We start from the raw sequence: 11,882 nt of genomic DNA on the forward strand, positions 1-11,882 counted from the left end.
GCATGAGCCTGGCACCAGGAGGCCCAGGTGGGTTTTCCCTGCACCTCTATCATCTGCCAATGTCTCTGATGTGTCTGTCTACATTTGGAAGTTAGGGAATAGGCCAAAAGACCAGTAGTCCAGGGGTTAGAACTTGGTAGGGAAAGAAACATGCCAGCAAATTCGAGTCTCCTACAGCTTCAGCCCTGCAGAGCGAGAAAGAGACATGGGTAGCACAGACAGCTTTGCCTACCTCGTGACTGTGACCGTAATCATGTCGGCTCTCTGCTGTGTTGTTACCAGTTGTTAGCTTTCCAACTTAGACAAGCCTCCTACTTCAATGTGACTGAGTGGGCAAGGTTTTCCTTTATGGCCATATCCTAATATTTGGCAAAGTCAGCCACTAAAGGATTCAGATACTGTATTTGACCTTTTTCAATAGTCATTGCCAGTAATGGCATTGTTTCTGCACCTGCCTTATTATGCTACTCCTAATTTTCTTAGTTCTTCCGGACGCTAACTCTGATGTGAATTTTAGTTTGCCAAATAGTTATTAAGGGAGGGCCCAGGGATCGGACCCCGTGTGAGGAAGAGAACAAAGCAGGAGAAGTCCAGTTGTTTGTGATATCGGGCCTTTGCTCTCACCCCGGGAGGGGGGCTCTGGAGAGCCAGGATCAGTGCACGCTGCTTCCATCAGTCACGGAGTTTGGGCGGGCCTGGGGCGGGCTTAGCCTTGGAAAATGTGTCTCTTTACAGTAGAGGCATTCCCCGAAGGGGATAATGATAGATGACAGCTGGGGCAAAATGTCCTCCCTTGAAGAAGCAGCTTGGTGGGTCATTGCATTCATTGCAAAAGTAACACAGAAAACTTGACACTCCAAAAGATAGCCTAATTTGTCATAGTTCTGGTTTATTGGTTTCCAAAGATATTTTGCAAACTGTCATCTTGATTTTGGCAATTAAAAACAAAGTAGTCCTTAGTTTAGAGGTAAGAGCTACGTTTCATGATGAAGTACCGCTTTATTTTCTTTTAATGTCATCATTGATTTAATGATACAAATAGATACTGATGTCCATGATTTTAAATCTGTTACCTATGTGTCCTCCAAGGATGTAGATCCTCATTCTTTTTATTTACGAATACATAAAAATAATGACAGACAAAATAACGAGGTTCTGATTTACTTAGAATTAATGTTCACTTGAAATCTTTCTGTTAGTTTGCTCTTGAACAATTGCCTGCATTTGTGTGGCTTTGGAGACTATGTTTTGGAATATCTGTTTTCTTCTTTTAAATATGACTGCCTGAATATTGCTTCTATTATTCATTCGATGATCATCAGCAAATGCTAGACTAACCTACAAGGCCTATAGTCCTATAGACCTATTTAAATAGAGCTCGTTGCCTCAGTGACTAAGTGCTTCTCATTTAGAAAATACACTGTGTTGGGGGTAAAGGAAGGGTAGTGGCTCAAGGAATTCTTGCCATCTTAAGAGCTTGTTTGCTAGGAGTGGAAAGGGGAAAACAGGAAATAATGCTTTGTCTCACTGTAATTCTTACTAGCTCTTCCTGGGTCAGGTTATTAAAGAATCAGTCATGTGGCAAACACTGAGTTCGCCTTAGGGTTCCATAATAATTTATGACATTCATAGTTTCATACATTTGCCAAATAAACTGCGCTCCAAAAAGAAGTGACCGTAAAAATTGTGCACAAATCATTACTCTTTGCTACCAAATAAAACCATCAACCCAATCTCATGTCACATTTAAGGAAGATATGGCAGAATCTCTTAGCTTTATTCAAGGATTTTGAATGAAGAGATTTTATTCCTTCTTAATTAACTTCAACTTCGAAATTGGTAGCAAGTTTGGAATGTAGAGAAAAAGAAATTTTACTAACTAAATGTTGCATGTTAAAATGTATTTTGACATTTGAAATGAAATTCTTTCATTTGGTAATGCAGTCATGAAATATCTTTGAAGGCTGAGATAATTATTTGATTGAAGTTTCCTCAAGCAGTGAAATCAACCGCGTGGCAAGAAATGGATTGTTTCCTTCAGTGTGCATGGTAGGACCGTTATAATGTAGTTAATTCCTATGAGGAGGCAGTTGAACGAAGTCAATGATTCCTTTCTATAGCAAATGATTTTTGTAGAATGTGTTAGGGAAGGTCATAACGTCATTAGCGTGAAGAAAATAATCATCAGGAACCCACGGCAGGGTTGTCGAGCAAGGTACTAGCTGCATTTCACCATAAATATGTCCCCTTTCCCCTCCAGATGGGAATGCGTTAGGATTTGAATCTGTTGTTTTTGAGTGTTGACCCAAAGATATTTTTAATGAGTTCATATGTTGATAAGTGATTCTCATAAATAAAAGTATTGGTAAGTCATTTGGTATCACAGAATGACTTCTCAATATTCAAGACTGTGAGCATTCAGATCCCAAAATGCACCGTGCTTTGTTTTACTGTGGTTGGTTTTACATGTTGTCAGTTCAGGTGATGGAGTTTATGCAGAAATAGCTAGTGGTTAACAATTTCTCTTGACCAAATATTCATTTAATTTGTTTATGTTATTTTTCACCGTAGTGAACTTAATATGAAATTCATTTTATTAGAGTGTTTTCCATATATATATATGAACAGATATATATACACACACATGTATTTATATTTCTCAGAGAGTCCTCTCTTTTCATTTTAAATCTTTATAGTGCACCTGAGAGAATTTTTGTAACATATTTAACATTGCAAAAGATAAATAAGGATGTGAGAGGAACTAGGAAAATACACGATTCACATAGTTACAGTGTTTCTAGATATAATATTTAATATATTCCCAATATGTTTACCATGATTTAGAGTATGACTTGTGAAAAAACTGTACTCAGTAAACATCTCTATGGAAACATGTGATTATACAATCCCAGTTTTTGTCATTGCTACACATTTTCTTGAGAATTTTCATGTCCTGTAAGAGGCCAGGACATAAAAACACCCCATGTCTTAGTGCTCATGTGGTATCCTGCTATGTCAAGTGTATCTGTTAGTTATGTGAAAATTACAAAGAAATTTTAGTACCTGCAGACAGTATTGTTTTTCTCCCTCACACCAAATGTGTGTGACTGATGGTGGCACTAGAGGGCAGCTCTCCAAGTGGAGGCGCTGGGAACTAACACATGTTTCCATGAGTACCATGGCACAGGAAGGGCAAGGTCAAGAATGTCCTACGTATATTCTGCTTGCATTTTGTTGGTAAAAGCAAATTATGCAATCTCAGCCAACTTCAACTGAATAGGAGGGTTATATCTGCTCTAGTCCCAGGAGGAAGAAGGCTGGAGGTAATGATGGAACCACGATGGTCTCTCATGTGGGGCATCTTCCGTTTCAGTGGAAGACACAGTAACTTCCGGGAAAATGGATAATAACCTTATGATTAAATTTTAATACATGTGCTATTGAATGAAGGTACCACATAGCATTCGTAGTCATTTCTCTGATGCTGTTTGACCAGTTTCTGTTGAAGTGATGATGCGGAAGAACCAAATGCACATAGACTCTTTGAAGGGGACGTAGAATCACAGAGTTGTATTTTTTTTAACATGGCATAGCCTATTTTGTTCTTCATGGGAAAACACCTATTTTTCACTTTTTTCCTTTATTTTTATTGCTGACACTATTGTAAATGCCCCCACCTTTCCTCTCCTTTGTACCCCTCCTCCCAGCTTCCGCTCCCCCTTCCTTCTGGCCGTCACCATGCTGTTGTCCGTGCCCATGGGTCATGCATACATCTTCTTTCACTTATCTCTTCACTTTCTTTCATCCAGATGGGGAAACACCTATTAAATCATAAGTGAATCAATCTGGGAAATACAAAAAGAAGCCATGTTTTAGCAGCACTGCCATATTTCATTTCCAACAGAACAAAAGGCATTTTATGTTACGAATAACATTGATATGTATAGAGGGTATCAGGAAGAACTGACCGGAACCCAAAGATGATGCATGCTCACTATGTGCATTGTGTTTAATCAACTATTGTAGACTAACTGTAAGCAGTGCATGGATTTAAGGTCAGACACACCTCAATTGCTGCTTGACAATTTTGACTTTAGCTGTGCTAATAAAGCTCTCTGCATCTCCGAAGCTGCATCTATAAATTAACAGTGATCTATTTGTGCAGTTATTGTGAAGATTGAATAAAATGCCATATGAAGCCCTTATGATAGAGGCTAAAATATTGTACACCTTCACTAAATCTGAAACATGATAACTGGTCATATACTATGGAAAATATTCTGATTCCTATGCAAGTCTGTGGCAAGTGAACATGAAGCATCCTACCTGCTTAGGTAGTTCCTTCATATTAGGCAAACTTCCTTTACTTAAGTAAAGATATCATGCTGTTCTACAAAAGAAGAAAAGAAATGTAAAACTTGCACATAATAATATTAGCTCCATATTTCTGTTCCTTCTTGTCATTCAGGCACTGTACCAGGTCCTTAACATATATTAGCTCATTCTGTGCCCCGGAGAATAATGTGAGGCTGGTTTTATTTGCCTGATTTACTGAGCAGAAAATTGCAATACTACATGTAGTAACAGCAGGCAGTGAAATTATATACATCTATTTTATTACTAAAATGCTTAATTCTATTCTTTAAGAGTGGAAAGTATACCAAAGCCAGATCTGAAGTGAGAGTTAGATTCTAATGTCAGAAAGTAATGTGGAAAGCTAGGGCAGCTAAAATTATGCTTGAAAATCCTTGAGGTACCCCAAAATTATAGCATTATAAGAGGTTCACACTCAGATACACATTAGGCAAGGAGAAGCTAAGGGCCAAAGTATCCAAAGATACTGCAGATCTTTTCCTGCCCTCCCCCCCATACCCATTTCTTTAATTTCCCTGCATAAGTTAACTAAAATATGTGAACACTATACAATACATTAATGGTGCATCAAAGATAAATGACCATAGTGTGAATGACAGAAAACCTGGAATCTACCTCTGTAAACTCTTTTTCTCTATATTAATTTCCAACTGAGTCTACCTGCATACAAAGTTATTAGAATAGCAAAATTTAAAAAAAATGTCACCATGTTATTTTGTATATCACCAAAAGCAGCGGACCTCAATGCCTGCTTTTCTTACTCTTATGTCCCCAACACTAATGTTTTGTATTATTTATTGATGTAATCATTTTAATGAATATTAACCCTTGAGAATCTGGGAAACTGAAGTGGGTGGGTCCACTCAATGTGTGAGAAGTAAGTGGGAGGTGAAATTGGGGTGAAACTGCCAGCTTGACAAGAAGGAAAATGTATTTAGAAGAAATTGTTTTAAGTTTTAATAGCCATGCTCAAAATAAAGGTATAGAAGCTCTTGGGCATTTTTGGTGCATTCAATAAAGAAGAAGAAAAATGCCATTGAAGTAAATGTTGAAAATGGCACCACAAAATGCTGGTTTTATTTTCTTTATTCAGCAGGCTGACTTTATGTGTTTTAGTTTTAAAAGCACATTGAAAAAGTAAGGGGTTACATAAGTTTAATGCCAATATTTGCTTCCCATCTATTTTTTTTATGAGAACTAAAATTTAGCTGTGAATTGTGGTATTTTGTGTTCGGGGTTTGAGCATTTATGACAAGGAAGGGAATAATGTCCGAACCAAGAATCAGACACTGTGATTCCACAAAAAAAATCTAGGGCACGTGAATGCTTTAGGCTGGTTGAATTTCTGTTCCATTGTCTTTGAAAATATTTGGCAGGTAAAACAAAATAAGGTAAATGGCCTTATAAAAATTTAAGGCCATGTTTTATATAAACATCGAATCGTTGTTTTCTATACCTGCAACTAATATGTTATAGGCCAATTATATATCAATGAAAAAAATCATGATAGGAAGCTTTTTGGTTCTTAGTTTCCTTCTTCTTCATAGTAAAGGAATGATTTAGGAAAGGTTGTTATTTGGAATTCCATAAGTAAAGGAATAGTGAAATCTTTGTCTCCTTGATCTTTATTATGGATAGCAGTAAGAGTTACTGACAGTAAAGGAGACCATCAACAAAATGAAAAGGCAAGCAACTGAATGGGAGAACATGTTCACCAATGATACATCTGATAAAGGATTAATATCCTAAATTGTATGGAGAACTCCTGCAATTCAACACCAAAACAAACAATCCAGTTGAAAAATGGGTGGAGGATCTGAATAGACACTTCTCTAAAAAGGACATACAGATGGCCCATAGACGTATGAAAAGATGCTGAAAGTCACTAATCACCAGAGAAATGCAAATTAAAACCACAGTGAGACATTGCTCCATACCTGTCAGAATGGCTCTCATTAATAAATCAACAAATAACAAGTGTTGACAAGGATGTGGAGAAAAGGGAACCCTAGTGCACTGTTAGTGGGAATGCAGACTGGTGCAGCCACTGTGGAAAACAATATGGAGTTTCCTCAAAAAATTAAAAATGGAACTGCCTTATGACACAGTGATTCCACTTCTGTCTGTATATCCTACGAAACCTGAAACACTCATTCGAAAGAATATATACACCCCTGTGTTCATTCATAGCAGCATCATTTACAAGAGCCAAGCTATGAAACCAGCTTGAGTGCCCATCAGTAGAAGAGTGGATAAACAAGTTGTGGTATATTTATACAATGGGATATTACTCAGCCACCAAAGAAATGAAATCCGACCATTTGTGACAGCATGGATATACTTTGAGGGCATTATGCTCAGTGAAAGAATTCAGACAGAAAAAGAAAAATACTATATGATTTCACTTATATGTAGACTCTAAAGAACAATATAAACAAAACAGAAACAGACTCATAGATACAGAGAACAGACTGATGGTTGCTAGAGGGGAGAGGGGTTTGGGAACTGGGTGAAAAAGGTGAAGGGGTTGAGAAGTACTGATTGGTAGTTACAGAAGAGTCACAGGGATGGAAAGTACAGCACAGGGAATATAGACAACAATATTGTAATAACTGTGTATGGTGCCAAATGGGTACTGGAAATAACTGGGAGGCTGCTACATAAAGTATATGATTGTTTAATCACTGTGCTATACACCTGAAACTAATACAAAATAATATTGAATGTAAACTGTAATACAAAAAGAAATCTGAAAAATTTTAAAAAAGAAATTGAGGTACTAAAAAAAATGAAGGAAAAAATGAAAGAATGGATATATTCTCTCAATGGGATGTAATTCACCCTTCTCTGAATGCCCTTCATTGTGCTCATATATGTTTTATATAGGAGTATTGATGCTCTGCCCTGTATGTTACAATAAAGACCATGTCTTACCTAAAAATGGAAAATACTGCTTACCTATGTAAGTCTCTGATCCGATCTTCAGCTCCTTTTATGTGTGGTCATCTTTTAGTCAAGTGATTGTTTATTTGTTTTCCTCTCTACCTAGATGTATTTAACTGAAAGTCCACCAAACAATCTCTTCACATACCCACCTTTCATTTGTTCCTACTTCATCCATGCTTAAGTGAAAGTGAAAATGCACTGACTTCCTAGCTCCTGAAATACACTGTAAATAACAATGTGAAGTTGAAGGCATTTCACCAAATAAAATCTATGACTCATAGTGTTTGGTTTATTTTTGTTTTCCAGAGAGTTTTCTGTCTTCAAATTTGTAAAATATGTAAAAATGTCAAAAATAAAACAGATTAAATATCTCTATATTTGTTTTCTCATTGAGTATTTATTTATTTTTTATTCTTGTTCAATTACAGTTGTCCCCATTTCCCGCCATCACTCTCCCTCGCCCTACCCACCCCCACCCCCCACATTCAACCCCCCACCATTCCCGTTGTCTTTAAGGGACCCCTTGAGTATATTTATAAAGTTTGTTTCTGTTCTTGGAAGTTCAGAACCTCTCAAAGCCCTATGCTGCTTAATCATTTTACTTTGTTGGTATTTTCCCATTATTATGAACTAAATCTTGTTAAAATATATTATTGATATTACTGTTTAGCCTGGAAGAAACTTTCTGGGGTGGAACATATTTTCAGGGAGTATTTTATCATGAAGGAATGGGTTTTAGGTGTCACAGCAGATAAAGTTGAATTTTTTTGATTTTCTGTTTAGGTTGAGTCACTCTTCACGAAAAATCTTTTGATAGGCAGTGACATCTGCTAGAAAAGTGGCAAAATGCTGCTTGCATTTGATACACCAAATGAACAAAGATAACTCTAGAGGGTATGAGTTGCACTCAGAGCAGTGCATGTCAAAATCTCAAATTTTTCTCTACCTATTTCCTGCCCCTCACACCTTCATCCTAAAGTAAGGGTGGCAAATGATTATTCAACATGCATTTACATCTCTTTGTTCTTCCATATCGCTGGGAATTGAAACCCAGGCTCATTAGATGAAGCCTAGAAAACTGAGCTTTACTTTTCTCTCTCTTCTATATTTATATTCATAAAACTTAAAGATTGTGTTTGTTTCTATTTATAAAACTTAAAGATTGTGTTTGTTTCTATTTATACTATTTTATATTTATATTTTAACATGTATTTATATATTATATATGCACACACACATACACCTGTACATGTATGTATATGTTTATATTTGTATACACATACTTATGTGTATGTGCATGAATGTGTGTATCTTTGGTTTGCAGGCCAGTGCTCAGTCCACTGAGCTACACCAGCCAGGGCTTGAATGTGTGTATCTTGATAAAATGTAAAAGATGATGCTCCAAAGAGAAAGTGCTAAGTACTATTTATTGGACAGACTTAAGTTTCCAGGATGTATGGATCAAAATTTCTTCTCAGGTAATCTTGAGAAAATTCATAATAGAATTCATTTCCTAGCTAGGTGGTGAAGTTTCCTTAAAGGACGAGTCCCTTATATTCCCCCAGCTTCACTGAGATATAATTGACATCTAACATTGTGTATGTCTAAGGGGTACCATATCTGACTATTTCATATGTGTATATATTGCAAAATGATTAGCACAATAAAGTCAGTTAACGCATCCATAACCTCACATACTTACATTTGTGTGTGTGGTAAGAAGAGAACTTCTAAAATTTATTGTCTTAGCAGCTTTCAAATATACAATACAGCATTAGTAACTATAGTCTACACGCTGTACATTACTTCCCCAGAACTTATTCATCATGTAAGTGGAAATTTGTGCACTAGAGGAACCTTCACCCTTTTCCTCTGTTCGTGAGCCCGCCCCTGGCAACCACCAGTCTACTTTCTGTTTCTGTGAGTTTGATGTTTCTAGATGCCAGATATAAATGAGATCACACAGTATTTGTCTTTTTCTGTCTGACTTATTTCACTTAGCATAATACTCTCGAGGTTAATCCATGTTGTTATGAATGGCAGGATTTCCTTTATTTCCATGAGTGAAAAAATATACTTTTTTCTCTTCCCATTGATTTGTCCACAGGCATTTAGATTGCATCCCATGTCTTGGCCGTGGTCAATAATGCTACAGGGCTGCCATGAACGTGGTAGTAGAGATATCTCTTTGAGGTAGTGATTTCATTTCTTTCAGGTCTTTTTTAGTTTCACACGAAATTTAAGATTGCTTTTCTATTGCTGTGAACAATACCATTATAATTTTTATGGAAACTGAAATTTATTAACCCTACTGAATGTGTACTAAGTGTGAGGTTAGAGGCATTTTACATGTTCGTATTTTATTTTCACAGGTGTAGCATGAGAAGTATAATTGAAGGTCGAGAAATTATTTAACATCTTCAAGTGGAAAAAGTGTGGAGTGTCTACTATATTCTAGGTACAGTTTGAGTCTCCAGGGATACATCAGTAAACTAAACTGAAACTGAGATATAGTTCTGTTTTATGGAGCTTTGGATCTAGTTGAAGGTTATTTAAAATAAAAGAGGTGATATTTATAGTATGTTAGATGATGATAAGTGCTGTAGAGAGAATCAAGCAGGAAAGGGCGGTAGGGTGGCTTGAAAAGTGAGGAGGTCTGCTCTAAATAAAGTCATTAGGGAATGAGTATTATTTGAGATAAATAATGGTAATTGCCAAGACAGATAAAGCCTCGGAGCTCAGTGAGTTACCACAATCAAGTATTACTTGTCTGACTGTAGTTTGGGTAGCTCTCTTCCATCTTCTAGTGACACAGTTTGTTACATTTAGTCACCAATTGATCACAGTCCCTTGGATGAAACTAGTCACATGACCCCAGCATCACTGCAGGAAGCTGGGAAATGTATTTGAGCATATGCAGTATTTTATTGCACCAGTTGTCTCTCCCAGAGAAAGCTTCTTAAAGAAGATGTTTGTGCTAAGAATAAAATAATGTTTTCATCTGTGTTTTAACGTGAAAGCATATTAAGTGAAAATGTTAAGAGCCTTTAGGGTCAGTCATCAACACTATATATTTCATTGAACTTTTGCAGGAGAGCAAAACTTCTAAATGATTTCAAATTTATATATTATGTGCCTTATAATAGAGATGGATAGACTTGTTTCTAAAATGCATCCTCTTAAAATTTTATAGATGACACTTAAATTTCCTAGCATAAAAATAATATAGCAGGGTAGAGATATAATCAAGAAAAGAGAAAAATAGAAAAACATTAAAGTAAATATATTATCAGTCTTTGTAGTAATCACTACCAAGGTGACTCTGAAGAACTTTTTCCTATGCAAAAGAAACGTAGTAGAATATAGATTGCCGGTGGCATAATTTAAGGAAAGTATGCTGTAACACCCCTAAGAAGTCACTTCAACATTGAGTTAACTTGTCATCTAAAGGCAGTTAGAAGAAATTTTTCACAGAATGTATCATCTGATTTACGGACCTGTTTTTATAGACTTGCAAATAATAAGACCATTTCGGTTATAGTACAGAATAATTAAAAACTAGTCATATCTGATTTATTTTACTCTTATTTTTAATCAGTGCTTTAACTAGAGAAGAACCCAAATGAGATCATTTTTATAACAGTGGAAAGAACGGTGAAATAATCTGTCATCTCTCCCTGCGTGCCCCCTACCCCGCCCCCAGAGGAATGTAGATTTGAGAGGATATTCAGATAACCATTGCCTGAGTGACCTTGACATTCCAAAGAATGTCAAAATGGATGCCTACAGGGTATTGGGAGTGTGAAGAAACTGAATTATGTTTGAGTATCTCTTCCCCTACTCCTTTCAAAAGCAGTGCTGAGGGTGGGGAAAGTGATGTGGGATAAAGTCTAGGGTTTAACTTTAATTTTCAACCTAATTCAACAAATCCTGAGCCCTCTGTGGAGGAGTCACTGGCAAATGTTTCAGGGATGCAGCCATTGGAAATTGCCTGTGCACCGTGGAAACTTACATCTACATAATGAGAAAGGGAAGGAGTATAGAAAGATTTAAAAGAAAAGGCAAAGTTCTCTATATGGAAAGAGCACATACAAATAACTGAGTAGAGAAAGGAAAATGCTTTTAGGTTTGTGGAGTCAAGAGAAATGTCAAGCATCACACAGACACGTGGAGAACAATCTTGAGGAACAATTAGAATGTTGTTGGACAGAGGGTAGAGAGGCAGAAATACAGAGAGCTGCTTACTAATTTATTCATTGGCAGGGTGGAGGGAGGGGCCTTAATAGCTTCCCTTTATTTGTGAAGTGAAGACTCTATTGCCTCACTCAAAACGCCTCAGCAACCAACGACCATCTCCTTAACCTTCCCTCTGACCTAATTTACCACTATAAACTAGGCAACCTACGCATCAGACTTCTGCTTTCCTACCAAAAATAACCTGCATCTTCCCCCCCTACACTTGCTAGTCTCTCTTCAATTACAGAGCTGGGCAATCAGCGTAGCAAAGAGATGAAACCAAGAAAGAGTGTCATTTCGGGTCAAGTCTCAGACTCAGCCTGACG

Source organism: Phyllostomus hastatus, unplaced genomic scaffold (genome assembly GCF_019186645.2).
Source record: "Phyllostomus hastatus isolate PE091 unplaced genomic scaffold, TTU_PhHast_1.1 phas_scaffold_12, whole genome shotgun sequence".
NCBI classification, from domain to species: domain Eukaryota; kingdom Metazoa; phylum Chordata; class Mammalia; order Chiroptera; family Phyllostomidae; genus Phyllostomus; species Phyllostomus hastatus.